Raw genomic sequence first — 12,485 nt, 5'->3', positions numbered from 1 at the left:
ATAGCCTAGAGACAAGGATTGAGAAGATGCAAGAAAGGTTTAACAAGGACCTAGAAGAAATAAAAAAGAGTCAAAATATAATGAATAACACAATAAATGAGATCAGAAACACTCTGGAGGCAACAAATAGTAGAATAACGGAGGCAGAAGATAGGATTAGTGAAATAGAAGATAGAATGGTAGAAATAAATGAATCAGAGAGGAAACAAGAAAAACGAATTAAAAGAAACGAGGACAATCTCAGAGACCTCCAGGACAATATGAAATGCTCCAACATTCGAATTATAGGAGTCCCAGAAGAAGAAGACAGAAAGAAAGATCATGAGAAAATCCTTGAGGAGATAATAGTTGAAAACTTCCCTAAAATGGTGAAGGAAATAATCACCCAAGTCCAAGAAACACAGAGAGTCCCAAATAGGATAAACCCAAGGCGAAACACCCCAAGACACATATTAATCAAATTAACAAAGATCAAACACAAAGAACAAATATTAAAAGCAGCAAGGGAAAAACAACAAATAACACACAAGGGGATTCCCATAAGGATAACAGCTGATCTGTCAATAGAAACTCTTCAGGCCAGGAGGGAATGGCAAGACATACTTAAAGTGATGAAAGACAATAACCTACAGCCCAGATTACTGTACCCAGCAAGGATCTCATTCAAATACGAAGGAGAAATCAAAAGCTTTACAGACAAGCAAAAGCTGAGAGAATTCAGCACCACCAAACCAGCTCTCCAACAAATTCTAAAGGATATCCTCTAGACAGGAAACACGAAAAGGGTGTATAAACCCGAACCCAAAACAATAAAGTAAATGGCAACGGGATCATACTTATCAATAATTACCTTAAACGTAAATGGGTTGAACGCCCCAACCAAAAGACAAAGACTGGCCGAATGGATACAAAAACAAGACCCCTCTATATGCTGCTTACAAGAGACCCACCTCAAAACAAGGGACACATACAGACTGAAAGTGAAGGGCTGGAAAAAGATATACCATGCGAATAGAGACCAAAAGAAAGCAGGAGTGGCAATACTCATATCCGATAAAATAGACTTTAAAACAAAGGATGTGAAAAGAGACAAAGAAGGCCACTACATAATGATCAAAGGAACAATCCAAGAAGAAGATATAACAATTATAAATATATATGCACCCAATATAGGAGCACCACAATATGTAAGACAAATGCTAACAAGTATGAAAGGGGAAATCAACAATAACACAATAATAGTGGGAGACTTTAATACCCCACTCACACCTATGGACAGATCAACTAAACAGAAAATTAACAAAGAAACGCAAACTTTAAATGATACATTAGATCAGTTAGACCTAATTGATATCTATAGGACATTTCACCCCAAAACAACGAATTTCACCTTTTTTTCAAGTGCTCATGGAACCTTCTCCAGGATAGGTCACATCCTGGGCCATAAATCTAAACTTGATAAATTCAAAAAAATCGAAATCATTCCAAGCATCTTTTCTGACCATAGTGCATTAAGATTAGATCTCAATTACAGGAGAAAAACTATTAAAAATTCCAACATATGGAGGTTGAACAACACACTTCTGAATAACCAATAAATCACAGAAGAAATCCAAAAAGAAATCAAAATATGCATAGAAACTAATGAAAATGAAAACACAACAACCCAAAACCTGTGGGACACAATAAAAGCAGTGCTAAGAGGAAAGTTCATAGCAATACAGGCATACCTCAAGAAACAAGAAAAAAGTCAAATAAACAACCTAACTCTACAACTAAAGCAACTAGAAAAGGAAGAGTTGGAGAACCCCAGAGTTAGTAGAAAGAAAGAAATCTTAAAAATTAGGGCAGAAATAAATGCCAAAGAAACAAAAGAGACCATAGCAAAAATCAACAAAGCCAAAAGCTGGTTCTTTGAAAGGATACGTAAAATTGACAAACCATTAGCCAGACTCATCAAGAAGCAAAGAGAGAAAAATCAAATCAATAAAATTGGAAATGAAAATGGAGAGATCACAACAGACAACACAGAAATACAAAGGATCATAAGAGACTACTATCAGCAATTATATGCCAATAAAATGGACAATGTGGAAGAAATGGACAAATTCTTAGAAAAGTACAATTTTCCAAAACTGAACCAGGAAGAAATAGAACATCTTAACAGACCCATCACAAGCATGGAAATTGATACTGTAATCAGAAATCTTCCAGCAAACAAAAGCCCAGGTCCAGATGGCTTCACAGCTGAATTCTACCAAAAATTTCGAGAAGAGCTAACACCTATCCTACTCAAACTCTTCCAGAAAATTGCAGAGGAAGGTAAACTTCCAAACTCATTCTATGAGGCCACCATCACCCTAATACCAAAACCTGACAAAGATGTCACAAAAAAAGAAAACTACAGGCCAATATCTCTGATGAACATAGATGCAAAAATCCTCAACAAAATTCTAGCAATCAGAATCCAACAACACATTAAAAAGATCATACACCATGACCAAGTGGGCTTTATCCCAGGGATGCAAGGATTCTTCAATATCCGCAAATCAATCAATGTAATTCACCACATTAACAAATTGAAAAATAAAAACCATATGATTATCTCAATAGATGCAGAGAAGGCCTTTGACAAAATTCAACATCCATTTATGATAAAAACTCTCCAGAAAGCAGGAATAGAAGGAACATACCTCAACATAATAAAAGCGATCTATGACAAACCCACAGCAAACATTATCCTCAATGGTGAAAAATTGAAAGCATTTCCCCTAAAGTCAGGAACAAGACAAGGGTGTCCACTTTCACTGATACTATTCAACATAGTTCTGGAAGTTTTGGCCACAGCAATCAGAGCAGAAAAAGAAATAAAAGGAATCCAAATTGGAAAAGAAGAAGTAAAACTCTCACTGTTTGCAGATGACATGATCCTCTACATGGAAAACCCTAAAGACTCCACCAGAAAATTACTAGAGCTAACCAACGAATATAGTAAAGTTGCAGGATATAAAATCAACACACAGAAATCCCTTGCATTCCTATACACGAATAATGAGAAAGTAGAAAAAGAAATTAAGGAAACAATTCCATTCACCATTGCAACGAAAAGAATAAAATACTTAGGAATATATCTACCTAAAGAAACTAAAGACCTATACATAGAAAACTATAAAACACTGATGAAAGAAATCAAAGAGGACACTAATAGATGGAGAAATATACCATGTTCATGGATTGGAAGAATCAACATAGTGAAAATGAGAATACTACCCAAAGCAATTTACAAATTCAACGCAATCCCTATCAAGCTACCAGCCACATTTTTCACAGAACTAGAACAAATAATTTCAAGATTTGTATGGAAATACAAAAAACCTCGAATAGCCAAAGCAATCTTGAGAAAGAAGAATGGAACTGGAGGAATCAACTTGCCTGACTTCAGGCTCTACTACAAAGCCACAGTCATCAAGACAGTATGGTACTGGCACAAAAACAGACATATCATCAATGGAACAAAATAGAAAGCCCAGAGATAAATCCACACACATATGGACACCTTATCTTTGACAAAGGAGGCAAGAATATACAATGGAGTAAAGACAATCTCTTTAACAAGTGGTGCTGGGAAAAGTGGTCAACCACTTGTAAAAGAATGAAACTAGATCACTTTCTAACACCGCACACAAAAATAAACTCAAAATGGATTAAAGATCTAAATGTAAGATCAGAAACTATAAAACTCCTAGAGGAGAACATAGGCAAAACACTCTCCGACATAAATCACAGCAGGATCCTCTATGATCCACCTCCCAGAATGCTGGAAATAAAAGCAAAAATAAACAAATGGGATCTAATTAAAATTAAAAGCTTCTGCACAACAAAGGAAAATATAAGCAAGGTGAAAAGACAGCCTTCTGAATGGGAGAAAATAATAGCAAATGAAGCAACTGACAAACAACTAATCTCAAAAATATACAAGCAACTTCTGCAGCTCAACTCCAGAAAAATAAACGACCCTATCAAAAAATGGGCCAAAGAACTAAATAGACATTTCTCCAAAGAAGACATACGGATGGCTAACAAACACATGGAAAGATGCTCAACATCACTCATTATTAGAGAAATGCAAATCAAAACCACAATGAGGTACCACTTCACACCAGTCAGAATGGCTGCGATCCAAAAATCTGCAAGCAATAAATGCTGGAGAGGGTGTGGAGAAAAGGGAACCCTCCTACACTGTTGGTGGGAATGCAAACTAGTACAGCCACTATGGAGAACAGTGTGGAGATTCCTTAAAAAATTGCAAATAGAACTACCTTATGACCCAGCAATCCCACTGCTGGGCATACACACCGAGGAAACCAGAATTGAAAGAGACGCATGTACCCCAATGTTCATCGCAGCACTGTTTATAATAGCCAGGACATGGAAACAACCTAGATGTCCATCAGCAGATGAATGGATAAGAAAGCTGTGGTACATATACACAATGGAGTATTACTCAGCCGTAAAAAAGAATTCATTTGAATCAGTTCTGATGAGATGGATGAAACTGGAGCCGATTATACAGAGTGAAGTAAGCCAGAAAGAAAAACACCAATACAGTATACTAACACATATATATGGAATTTAGGAAGATGGCAATGACGACCCTGTATGCAAGACAGGGAAAGAGACACAGATGTGTATAACGGACTTTTGGACTCAGAGGGAGAGGGAGAGGGTGGGATGATTTGGGAGAATGACATTCTAACATGTATACTATCATGTGAATTGAATCGCCAGTCTATGTCTGACGCAGGATGCAGCATGCTTGGGGCTGGTGCATGGGGATGACCCAGAAAGATGTTATGGGGAGGGAGGTTGGAGGGGGGTTCATGTTTGGGAATGCATGTAAGAATTAAAGATTTTAAAATTTAAAAAATAAAAACTAAAAAAATAAAAATAAAAAAAAAATATGGGCACTTTCTTATCAATAAGTTATGAATATTTTCAAAATTCATGAAGGTAATCATAAAAACTTCCACAATATACAACATAATAGTCTCTAGTCACATGAGACTATTGAGTACTTGAAAAGAGGCTAATGGAACTAAGAAACTGGATTTTTAAATGTATTTAGTGTGTATTCTAATTTTAATTTTAAAACTGAAATATTTTAAAATGTGATATGAATCATCAGTTTGTGAATCAAATGTTCAGAAATTTACAATCCAAAATGAGATGTTCTCTATGTGATAAATTAGACACCAAATTTTAAAGACTTTATACAAAAAACCCTAAATTTTTCCCTAAATTTTTCATATTGATTGCAAGCTTAAATAATAATCTTTTGAATATATTATAAATTTATTATATATATATTTACTTCTTTTTAATGTAGTCATTGGAAAATATAAAATTACATAGAAGCCTCATATTTCTATTGGATTAGTGTAATGATTATGTTTTGATATGTATATTGAAAATTTATTAAGAAATACTTCAAATAGTCAGCATGATTCTGTAATTGATAATTAGCTAATACTAAAACTTTTACTAAAATTGCATATCAGAAACCTGTTATTAAATTTTGCTACTTAGGAGTGCATTTTTTAAATGATGAATTAATCACCATAAATCAAAGAACTGAAATAAAGGAGATGACCAGTCTGTCTTTTGGAAAACAGAGAGAACAATCAAAGAGTCATCAAGCTCTAGACATTACTAACTAGCAACTTAATATTCAACAATTTTTGAGACCCTGAGTCCTTAGAAAATTTAACTAGGTGATAAACTTCTTAATGTGTTAATTTTATAAAACAAAACAACCAACAAAAATCAGCAAATATGTACTGAGCACCACTAGTTGAAGAACAGCATGCTTGGGGCTGGTGCAAGGGGATGACCCAGAAAGTTGTTATGGGGAGGGAGGTGGGAGGGGGGTTCATGTTTGGGAATGCATGTAAGAATTAAAGATTTTAAAATTTAAAAAATAAAAAACTAAAATTAAAAAACAAAACAAAACAAAACAAAAAAAAACAAAAAAAAATAAATAAAAAAAAAATAAAATGTATGGTTAAGGAAGCATGATTTAAACAAAACAGTTTGTGACCAAATGCATTAAATGTGATTGATAGTGATTCCTTGAGACATAATGAGATAGTTTGTATTTGACCTTTGACAAATGTGTTAAAGACTAAGCTACTTTAACAAAGTAAATAAAATAGAAGTTTACCCTTCCTTTCAAGCATTGTTTAGGTACTTTAGTTCTGTATGATTCCCTAAAGTACTGATTTTGTCTACATCAAATCCCTTATGATTATACAGTGGAAGTGAGAAATAGATTTAAGTGACTAGATCTGATAGACAGAGTGCCTGCTGAACTATGGACAGAATTCATGACATTGTACAGGAGACAAGGATCAAGATTATCCCCAAGAAAAAGTAATGCAAAAAAGCAAAATGGCTGTCTGGGGAGGCCTTACAAATAGCTGTGAAAAGAAGAGAAGTGAAAAGCAAAGGACAAAAGGAAAGATATACCCATTTGAAAGTAGAGTTTCAAAGAATAGCAAGACAAGACAAGAAACCCTTCCTTAGTGATCAATGCAAAGAAATAGAGGAAAACAATAGAATGGGAAAGACTAGAGATCTTTTCAAGAAAATTAGAGACACCAAGGGAACATTTCATGCAAAGATGGACTCAATAAAGGAGAGAAATGGTATGGACCTAACAGAAGCAGAAGATATTAGGAAGAGGTGGCAAGAATACACAGAAGAACTGTACAAAGAAAACCTTCATGAAGAAGATAATCACGATGATGTGATCACTCACCTAGAGCCAGACATCCTGGAATATGAAGTCAAGCGGCCCTTAGAAAGTATCACTACAAAAAAGCATGTGGAGGTGATGGAATTCCAGTAGAGCTGTTTCAAATCCTAAAAGATGATGCTGTGAAAGTGCTGCACTCATTATATCAGCAATTTTGGAAAACTCAGCAGTGGCCACAGGACTGGAAAAGGTCAGTTTTCATTCCAATCCCAAAGAAAGGCAATGCAAAAGAATGCTCAAACTACCACACAATTGCACTCATCTCACACACTAGTAAAGTAATGCTCAAAATTCTCCATGCCAGGCTTCAGCAATACATGAACGGTGAACTTCCAGATGTTCAAGCTGGTTTTAGAAAAGGCAAAGGAACCAGAGATCAAATTGCCAACATCTGCTAGATCATCAAAAAAGCAAGAGAGTTCCATAAAAGCATTTACTTCTGCTTTATTGATTATGCTAAAGCCTTTGAGTGTGTGGATCACAATAAACTGTGGCAAAATTCTGAAAGAGATGAGAATACCAGACGACCTGACCTGCCTCTTGAGAATCCTGTATGCAGGTCAGGAAGCAACAGTTAGAACTGGAGGAACAACAGACTGGTTCCAAATAGGAAAAGGACTATGTAAAAGCTGTATATTGTCACCCTGCTTATTTAACTTATATGCAGAGTGCATCATGAGAAACGCTGGGCCAGAGGAAGCACAAGCTGAATCAAGATTGCCAGGAGAAATATCAATAACCTCAGATATGCAGATGACACCACCCTTGTGGCAGAAAATAAAGAACCAAAGAGCCTCTTGATGAAGTGAAAGAGGAGAGTGAAAAAATTGGCTTAAAGCTCAACATTCAGAAAAGTGAAATCATGGCATCTGGTCCCATCAGCTCAGTTCAGTTCAGTCGCTCAGTCGTGTCCAACTCTTTGCAACCCTATGAATCGCAGCATGCCAGGCCTCCCTGTCCATCACCATCTCCCGGAGTTCACTCAGACTCACATCCATCGAGTCCGTGATGCCATCCAGCAATCTCATCCTCTGTGGTCCCCTGCTCCTCCTGCCCCCAATCCCTCCCAGCATCAGCGTCTTTTCCAATGATCAACTCTTCTCATGAGGTGGCCAAAGTATTGGAGCTTCAGCTTTAGCATCATTCATTCCAAAGAAACCCCAGGATTGATCTCCTTCAGAATGGATTGGTTGGATCTCCTTGCAGTCCAAGGGACTCTCAAGAGTCTTCTCCAACACCACAGTTCAAAGGCATCAATTCTTCGGTGCTCAGCCTTCTTCACAGTCCAACTCTCACATCCATACATGACCAGAGGAAAAACCATAGCCTTGACTAGACGGACCTTGGTCGGCAAAGTAATGTCTCTGCTTTTGAATATACTATCTAGGGTGGTCATAACTTTTCCTCCAAGGAGTAAGCGTCTTTTAATTTCATGGCTGCAGTCACCATCTGCAGTGATTTTGGAGCCCCAAAAAATAAAGTCTGACACTGCTTCCACTGTTTCCCCATCTATTTCCCATGAAGTGATGGGAGCAGATGCCATGATCTTCGTTTTCTGAATGTTGAGCTTCAAGCCAACTTTTTCACTCTCCACTTTCACTTTCATCAAGAGGCTATTTAGTTCCTCTTCACTTTCTGCCATAAGGGTGGTGTCCTCTGCATATCTGAGGTTATTGATATTTCTCCTTGCAATCTTGATTCAGCTTGTGTTTCTTCCAGTCCAGCGTTTCTCATGATGTACTCTGCATAGAAGTTAAATAAGCAGGGTGACAATATATAGCCTTGATGTACTCCTTTTCCTATTTGGAACCAGTCTGTTGTTTCATGTACAGTTCTAACTGTTGCTTCCTGACCTGCATACAGATTTCTCAAGAGGCAGGTTAGGTGGTCTAGTATTCCCATCTCTTTCAGAATTGTCCACAGTTTATTGTGATCCACAGAGTCAAAGGCTTTGGCATAGTCAATAAAGCAGAAATAGATGTTTTTCTGGAACTCTCTTGCTTTTTCCATGATCCAGTGGATGTTGGCAATTTAATCTCTGGTTCCTCTGCCTTTTCTTTTTTTTCCATTCAAGAGGGTATTAAATCTTTTATTGATTACACATGATAATGGATAATACACAAGCTTCATTCCCATCTATAACTTTATCTGGTACCATAATTCAATTTAGATATATTGCATAGGATGTGCCAGCAATTATTAATAACCAAAAAAATTTAAAAAACTCCATGACTTTGCATGGGTGACCCTTTTAATGGTGAACTCCAGGTCACAACACAGTAACTGTAACTTCAACTACACCAAGGTTCTGAAGACAACAGCTTCTCCATGAAGCAGGTTGTAAATAAATTTCAAATGGAACCTGGCATCACCCTGAAGAAATTCTAACTTCACACTGTTGGGGTAGTTTGCTAAAATGGCTTCTGAGTAGACTAACTTTACACAGCACATTAAAAAAAAAAAAGACATTTATTCAGCATCATGATCAGACTATTACATTTAGCAATCAATAGCATGGGTGCAAAAAAAAAAAAAAAAAAAAACTACATTAAAACCCTTTGTTGGAATGGCTTACACTTTCCACAGAACAGAAACTAAAATAACCTGTTATACAATTAGTCACAAGTACAGTCCTCGAGTTTTTTGCCCATACACATGAGTGTTGTCTAAAAGGTGTCTTCTTTGTAGCAGCTGGGCCCTGCCACCACTGTGCTGGCTGAGTTCACAAATCTGTTGTAACCTGTAGCTGCCCTGTCACTTCTCTGGCTCTCCTCTCCTGCTAAGCTTTGTTTCCTGTCAGTAATTAAAACCTTCTGCCACTGCCATAGCTCCTGCCGCTGCTGGAGCCACCATAGCCACCTTGGTTTTGTGGTTTGGCAAAGTATTGACCTCCACCACCATAGGGGCCAGAACTTCTTCCTCCAAAGTTTCCTCCTTTCATGGGTCCAAAATTTGAAGATTGATTGTTCTAATTGCCAAAATCATTGTAGCTTCCGCCACCTCCAAAATTGCTTCCGTCATTACCAAATCCATTATATCCATGCCCAATGCCACCATATCTGCCACCACCACGGCTGCCACCAAAGCCACCTCGACCGCTGACCATCTCTTGCTTAGAAAGGGCTTTTCTCACTTCACAGTTGTGGCCATTCACAGTGTGGTATTTCTGAATGACAGTCTTGTCTATGGAGTCATGGTCATCAAAGATTACAAAAGCAAAGCCTCTCTTTTTGCCACTGCCTTGGTCAGTCATGATTTCAATTACTTCAATTTTCCCATACTGTTCAAAATAATCTCTCAGGTGATGTTCTTCAGTGTCTTCTTTAATGCCACCAACAAAAATCTTTTTCACAGTTAAGTGGGCACCATGTCTTTGAGAATATTCTCTTGAGACGGCCCTCTTTGGTTCCACAACTCTTCCGTCCACCTTGTGTGGCCTTGCATTCATGGCCGCATCCACCTCCTCCACCGTGGTGTATGTGACAAACCCGAAGCCTCTGGAGTGCTTGGTGTTTGGATCCCTCATTAGCACACAGTCTGTGAGCATTCCCCATTGCTCAAAATGGCCCCTCAGACTCTCATAGGTTGTTTCAAAGCTCAATCCTCCGATGAAGAGCTTCCGCAGCTGTTCGGGCTCTTTGAGAGACTCCGATTTAGACATGATGGCAGTGGAGGTGGGAAGACTTCAATGATGCTTTCTGGACGGCGTCCATGGGCAGAAAAGCCCTCTGCCATTTCTAAAACCAGCTTGAACATCAGGGAGTTCACGGTTCACGTATTACTGAAGCCTGGCTTGGAGAAATTTGAGTATTACTTTACTAGCCTGTGAGATGAGTACAATTGTGTGGTAGTTTGAGCATTCTTTTGCTTTGCCTTTCTTTGGAATTGGAATGAAAACTGACCTTTTCCAGTCCTGTAGCCACTGCTGAGTTTTCCAATCTTGCTGGCATATTGAGTGCAGCACTTTCACAGCATCATCTTTCAGGATTTGAAACAGCTCAACTGGAATTCCATCACCTCCACTAGCTTTGTTCATAGTGATGCTTTCTAAGGCCCACTTGACTTCACTTTCCAAGATGTCTGGCTCTAGATTAGTGATCACATCATCATGATTATCTGGGTTGTGAAGATCTTTTTTGTACAGTTCTTCTGTTTATTCTTGCCACCTCTTTTTAATATCTTCTGCTCCTGTTAGGTCCCATCACTTCATGGCAAATAGATGGGGAAACAGTGGAAACAGTGGCTGACTTAATTTTTCTGGGCTCCAAAATCACTGCAGATGGTGATTGCAGCCATGAAATTGAAAGATGCTTACTCCTTGGAAGGAAAGTTATGATCAACCTAGACAGCATATCAAAAAGCAGAGACAATACTTTGCCAACAAAGACCCATCTAGTCAAGGCTATGGTTTTTCCAGTAGTCATGTATGGATGTGAGAATTGGACTACAAAGAAAGCTGAGTGCTGAAGAATTGATGCTTTTGATCTGTGGTGTTGGAGTAGACGCTAGACAGTCCCTTGGACTGCACAGAGATCCAACCAGTCCACCCTAAAGGAGATTGGTCCTGGGTGTTCATTGGAAATACTGATGTTGAAGGGTAAACTCCAATACTTTGGCCACCTGATGCAAAGAGCTGACTCATTTGAAAAGACCCTGATGCTGGGAAAGATTGAGGGCAGGAGGAGAAGGGGATGACAGAGGATGAAATGGTGGGATGGCATCATCAACTCAATGGACATGAGTTTGGGTAAGCTCCAGGACTTGATAATGGACAGGGAGGCCTGGCGTGCTGCAGTTCATGGAGTCTCAAAGAGTGAGACATGACTGAGCGACTGAACTGAAATGAGATTGTTAATCTATATTGCCACGGTATCCATATATTGGTTTATGGGAAGAAGGGAAAATAAATCCCAGTAATCAATTTACTTTTAAACAAGTCATATGGAATATGCACAAATTTGTCCTGCTCATATACCATCAATGAGAATATAGTGACATGGTTTCACAAGCTATAAGGGAGGCTGGATAATGTATTCCTAGGTGGCCAGTCACGTGCCCAGCTAAAATTCTTCTGTGGGAAATATGAGGCCTATTAGAGATAGAAAAATCTGGTTTTGATTATCTAAGCATATGGACCTATGTTCTAGCACAAGTGTAATGTTGATAACAATATTCTTTAAGAATGCAGAATGCCCACTGAGAGTAAATCATAGTCAATAATATGTATGTGATATGGCAAAATTTTAATACACATGTGGATTTGCTAGTTGTATAATCTATGGTGGAAATGCTTAAGAAATATTAAATTTATTGTGGGCAAGATAATCTGAAAGGAACCCTGGAAATTTGAAAAGTTCTAATCCCATTCAATCTTCTTGCATTATCATTTTTCATTATACTACAATTATATATTGTCACCCTGCTTATTTAACTTATATGCAGAGTACATCATGAGAAGCTCTGGACTGGAAGAAACACAAGCTGGAATCAAGATTGTCAGGAGAAATATCAATAACCTCAGATTTGAAGATGACACCACCCTTATGGCAGAAAGTGAAGAGGAGCTAAAAAGCCTCTTAATGAAAGCAAAAGAGGAGAGTGAAAAAGTTGGCTTGAAGCTGAACATTCAGAAAAGGAAGATCATGGCATCCGGTCCCATCACTTAATGGGA

The 12,485-nt window shown here is 38.0% G+C and overlaps 1 pseudogene; it reads right to left on the bottom strand.

The window, feature by feature from the left end:
• Positions 1-9,358: 9,358 nt before the first annotated feature.
• Positions 9,359-10,475, bottom strand: LOC138429270 (heterogeneous nuclear ribonucleoprotein A1-like; annotated as a pseudogene).
• Between the last annotated feature and the right edge of the window lie 2,010 nt (positions 10,476-12,485).

This window comes from Ovis canadensis, chromosome 1 (assembly GCF_042477335.2).
Source record: "Ovis canadensis isolate MfBH-ARS-UI-01 breed Bighorn chromosome 1, ARS-UI_OviCan_v2, whole genome shotgun sequence".
Classification (NCBI taxonomy): domain Eukaryota; kingdom Metazoa; phylum Chordata; class Mammalia; order Artiodactyla; family Bovidae; genus Ovis; species Ovis canadensis.
This window is presented reverse-complemented; position numbering and strand designations above follow the sequence as displayed.